At 39.0% G+C, this 5,747-nt stretch overlaps 1 long non-coding RNA gene across 1 annotated transcript; it reads right to left on the bottom strand.

Annotated features, from left to right (window-relative positions):
* Window positions 1-734: 734 nt before the first annotated feature.
* On the bottom strand, window positions 735-1,977 carry LOC108675792. The gene is made up of 3 exons (XR_001931138.2): window positions 1,947-1,977; window positions 1,411-1,539; window positions 735-1,025 (listed from the first exon to the last, which is right to left on the bottom strand). It is a non-coding gene; the product is annotated as an uncharacterized LOC108675792 (long non-coding RNA).
* Window positions 1,978-5,747: the final 3,770 nt, after the last annotated feature.

The raw sequence follows: 5,747 nt of genomic DNA on the forward strand, positions 1-5,747 counted from the left end.
ATTAAGAGCTAGACTCCGGATCATTTAGTGCTATAAATTATGGTGAATATTTGTGTCATTTCATTTGCTCTAAAATTTCTGAATAAATTGCGTGTTTAGCCGTTTTTACTTTCATTCACAGTATAACTTCTATCATCAACAATCATCTGTTACGCTGCCGATACGTTCACCCTCAATACTGCAGGGCATCGTGTTTTTCTGCTTTGGTCTTGCGTTGAAGGTCAGGCTGGAGTGATGCGGCTGGGTTGAAATATTGCGCGGCTTTCATTGAAGTATCGAATATATATGCCTTATTGACTCGGTGACAGAATATTTTCCGAGTACATTTGTTAGCTGGCTTCTGTTCTGTCAGCTCGCGTTCAGGGAGTCCTTTAGGGTTGAGGGGCACAGAAAAATATCTAAGTGTATCTGGGAGCGGACGCTCCATAAGGACGTACTATGACGTGGCACTTACTACGTAATATGAGACGAAAAACGTACTATGACGTACCTGCAAACATCGGCCCCTATAAAACGTTCCCCACGAAAACATTACATGAAATTTGAATACAATGAAACCAGACAGGGCAGTAAAATATATGCGTCTCAATTGCTGCCAATTGGGTCGCATTTAAATCATTTATTGTGTTGTTACATAATAGCTATAGAATATATCCCAGAAACTACGTGTGGTAGCATAATTCGTAAATAATGCATGCAAAGGGATAAATGAATATAGTAAATGCATCCTACCATCCATTCCCTGAATCTTTATTTAATGGGTAAGAGAGAGTGAAACTCGACTGTAAAAAAAATCCGTAATCCAAATATTAAACATTCCACAAACATAATCGAAGGAATTACGAATTCAAAAGTGCAACAATTACATTTTTCTGGTCAGCAATACGTCTAAGAGGAAATAAATGGGTTAGGTAAGAATAAAAGTTTTCTGACGCTCAGTTCGTCTTCTTCTGGCTCATTTCAATGTTCTTCTGTGACATCACGCTGGATTTACCATTCACGAGGCAGTTGAATAGTCGGAGGAACTGGAACATGAAACATGAATCATCAATGATAAACATTTACGGACATTCTGTTATCTCTTCTGTTTGTTGCAGTGGTCTGACATCGTTGAACTTCTATGAAAGACGTTTTTAGCGCATTTTCTCATTTATGGAAAAAAGACACTATTGTGCTCGTCATGTCCGTCTGTCTGTTTGTCTGGCCGTCTGTCTGTCCGTGACTTCACGTTTTCGTCGACGAGAAAATGCGCTCACTGTCACTCACTGCAGTGAGTACTGAATTATAATTTTTTAATTCATTGTTCGAACTATGCGCAGCCGTTAGTAATTTTTCCTTGTTATTTTAAAATTTGAGCTAAACATGTGAAAAATGTATAAATCAAATAGACAAGCACATGCTTTTACTTACGTTCAAATATTTCATGGTGGACTTCACGCACGTCGGGTACCCGGCCATGAACTCGGCATCAGCGCCGCATTTGTTCTGCAATGTGGTTGCTTTGAAGGCCGCGTCGTCGAACGTGTTATCTGCCTTCAGCTGGAGAACGGGTGGTGCAGATATGGAGCNCAAACTTAACAGGAAAAGTGATTTAAATTATGTATAGAGACGCATAGTATTCAAAAATACTATCAAAAGAAATTAAATCTCAATGGAACAAAAAACAATGGAACATGTTCACTTTTCGGGTGAAAAAAGTATTCGTACAAAACAATATGTTACGTATATTCGTTTGTCGAAGGATTTGAATACACGATTTTTCGTTCAGTTGTCTTTATAAATCGGTTTCTGTAAACAAACAATAAACAAAGGTAAAAATGGTTACATAAAATTAGTATTGCACATAAAGGTATAATCGAGAAGTAAAATCATTTATTTCGAACATATAACACGATAAAAGTCAAATATACACGTTACACGAATCTTCAAAATTAAAACACACGTACCAAACATTTCCTTCTTTACAGTCTAGAGCTAACACCGCAACTGAAAGTCTAGATATCTTTAAAACTGAACTAAAGTAAAATGTCGGTGATACGCATGCATCAGGCGTACGAAATACACAAGAGAAGTGAATTTGAGAACCAGGAATTCAACACAATAAATCCGCATTATTTTAATTTAATAATTGGTTGAATACCCTTTATTCAGCTCAACAGATACCAGTCTATTTCTATACGTCTCGACCAATGATTTGCAGATGCTGACTGGTATTTTATACCATTCTTCTTGGCACACCACCTTAAGATTCTCAATGTTTGTTTTCTTAATTTGACCTTTTCTTAATTTGAATCTTCAAATACCGCCACAAATTTTCAATCGGATTTAAGTCCGGCGACTGGCTTGGCCATTCCATAAAGTGTACATTTCTATCAGCGAACCATTTCTTTGTGGATCTTGCAGTATGCTTAGGATCGTTATCCTGCTGGAAAATCCAATCACCAGGTAGCTCTAGTTTCTCAACAGAAGTCACTTGAAGCGTCCAATGAACGAAGCAACTGTACTAAAAGGAACATTCAAGTGGCTAGCAATCTTCCTATAACTTTCTCCTTCCTTGCAACGCGCCGGACTTGAATCCGATTGAAAATTTGTGGCGGTATTTGAAGATTCAAATTAAGAAAAGGTCCCCAACAAACATTGAGAATCTTAAGGTGGTGTGCCAAGAAGAATGGTATAAAATACCGGTCAGCATCTGCAAATCATATATATATTGGTCGAGACGTATAGAAATAGACTGGTATCTGTTGAGCTGAATAAAGGGTATTCAACCAAGTATTAAATTAAAATAATGCGGATTTATTGTTTTGTACGAATACTTTTTTCACCCGAAAAGTGAACATGTTGCATTGTTTTTTGTTGCATTAAGATTTAATTTCTTTTGATAGTATTTTTGAATACTATGCGTCTCTATACATAATTTAAATCACTTTTCCTGTTAAGTTTGTGTACTTACATACATTAAAATACGATTTTTCAAGTGTACGAATATTTATTTCCCCCCACTGTATATGGTTACTGGAGTTTGGATTCAAACTAATTTTTTGGCTCGTTGAGAAAATTTCGTTAACATTAAATAAGATCGGAAAGGGTATCGCAAGCTGATCTTATCTCACACGTTTCGTGCGAGCTGTTGCGTAGAAATGTAGGAGTATCGTTGATGATGATGTATGGAAAAATTTTTGTACCTGGAAGCAATATATTCCTGCAGCCTCGACCCACTTTTCAGGTACCAGTGGGTCGCGCCCAATAGTTTGTGACTGACATTAACCTCGAAAAAATCGGCCCTAGACTAGACATAAATAATGCTGAGCGCGTGTGTTGCGAGAATGAGACCAGAATTTTTGAGCGGTGTAATGTTCCAAGGTTGAACTATATAAGGTTGACCCACGAAGATTTCCGTCTTTCAGTTCAGCCTTCTTGTTACGTCACTGAGATCGAGAAACGTAAACAACCCCGTCATTCCCCGTTATTCCCATGATGGATTGGTTGACTGGTTTGACCGCACTGCGGCGATTGGTTAATGCCCGTGACGTCACTGAGATCAGTGACGTCACAGTCGAACAACAAACTACATCCGCAAAATGAGCTTCCCATGGGTCAACCTTATACTAATTCAACAATGTAATGTCCAGTCATGAATTCGGTGCCCAATGTACAGTCACACTCAAAAGTCCTGCACTCGATGCTCAATGTACAGTCTTAAACACAAGTACTGCACACAATGCTCTATGTGCAGTCACACTCATAAGTTCTGCACTCGATGCTCAATTGCAGTCATAAACACAAGTAATGCACACAATGCTCTATGTACAGTCACACTCATAAGTTTGCACTCGATGCTCAATGTACAGTCATAAACACAAGTAATGCACTCGATGCTCATTATTGTCCATTACTGACTAGTTTGGCTGCTTTCAGCCCGCACTTCGTGTAGTTGGCAATCATTGAAGCGCATGTAACCGCGTAAACAAAACTGGTTTTCATTCGCCTGCAAGAGGGCAATGTTTTTCAAATCTATCATGATTAGCGAACATGTCGCCTACATAGGGTTGCCAAGTGATTACAGTTCGCGTCTTGCTCTGTGAAGATTGCGCAGTTGCGGTCTGTAGAGGAACGAAGCAGTCGTTTATGTTGTGTTGGTGGCATCTCATTGCTAAACAACTATAGGAGTGCTGTGAAACGATGCAAGGATTCTATTAGTTAGTTAACGTTCGGCAACTCAATTAGAATCATTGAAAAATCAATACGCATTCATGAAAGAACTGGTTTTGTCCTAGTCAATGGGCAAAATGCCTGTTTGATTCGTACTCCAGAGTATCTGCACATTGAAATCTAAATATTTCCGTGATTGATGAGAAGTTTTTACAATAACGATGGTTTTAATTGGGAGTAAAATAGTTCGTAATTATTTCAACACTTACATGTCAAATATTTCAGCACATCCGCAGAGTATTGTGGCGAGCAAGCAGACCACGCCGTTCCTCCCACAGCATTGCTGGCATCCAACAACGCCGAATAGCAAACCGAGTCGGCGCTGGAATTAATCCACAAATTAAATAAATACGCCCCTTATAATTAATCATATTCTAGTATCTCTACAGATACGTTTTCTGCTTCATCAAGTTCTAAATAAGATGTGCTACTGAGAAATTAAATTTTCCCAAGTAAATCCTTTCAAGTTAATGTGGTAGTTGGGCAACATCAATAATCATATTAAGTTTCTGCTTACAATGTGAATAAAATTGATTTTATCAAGAAAAAGTCGCACGGCGAAGAAAGCTCCTGAATTTCGGACTGGAGAGGAGCACAAGATCGGTTGAAATCACCGTTTCCGAAAAGTTTTTCTTGTGACCTCCGCGGCATGCAAATATCACTGCATTAACTTGCTAAGCGGTGTTAATAGGATAAAATGTACTAACTTTTTTCTTCCTAACTACTAACTGCAAATCTTGCTGTTCCAATAAGATTAATGAACACTCTTTCCGCGATCGGATGCATGCAGGTGTAAAGTCTCCACCTCGCTCTATACAATGATTAAAGCTGAGTAGGAATACAATGATATGGCCAGGCAGGTCGTCGGGCCTCCAGCTCATGCCTTGAATTGTTCTCAACGAGGACCAAATCTTACAGCGATAACGAATTATATGATTCAACTGAATAAGATCCCTTAAATGCTACTCATGCCTTACGTAAACAAAATTGGTTTTCATTCGCCTGCAAGAGGGCAATGTTCTTCAAATCTATCATAATTAGCGAACATGTCGCCTACGTAGGGTTGCCAAGTGATTACAGTTCGGAATACTAAAACTGAAGCAGTGAGTTGCATGTTTGATACCCGCAGCAAGCTGTGAATGTCGTGAATTGTTAAGAATGACACAGCATTTACTATTACTTTTTCTATCCGATTATTGTTAGGCAAGCATCGAATGCCGTAAATAATTATGATTTCATTTTCCAAGCGTTTCAAAACATGAATGATCACTTAGTTGATTACTGACATTTTCACGTCGCTTTTGCAGAATATTTAGTATCGTGTTTCATTTAAAACTCGGGTACTGATGCTGCCATCGTATATGAACCCAAGCGTCGCAAATATAAGAAGTCACTGTCCTAGTAATCATAAGAACACGAAACCTCGCGACATCTTGGGGCTGTGATCAGGGACTGGACGACAGGGTCTGCGGGGAGTTCAGAGACTCTTGCTGCTGGGACTGCTGGGGAACGACAGGGTCTGCGGGCAGTTCAGA

Source organism: Hyalella azteca, unplaced genomic scaffold (assembly GCF_000764305.2).
Source record: "Hyalella azteca isolate HAZT.00-mixed unplaced genomic scaffold, Hazt_2.0.2 contig8518, whole genome shotgun sequence".
In the NCBI taxonomy this organism is placed as follows: domain Eukaryota; kingdom Metazoa; phylum Arthropoda; class Malacostraca; order Amphipoda; family Hyalellidae; genus Hyalella; species Hyalella azteca.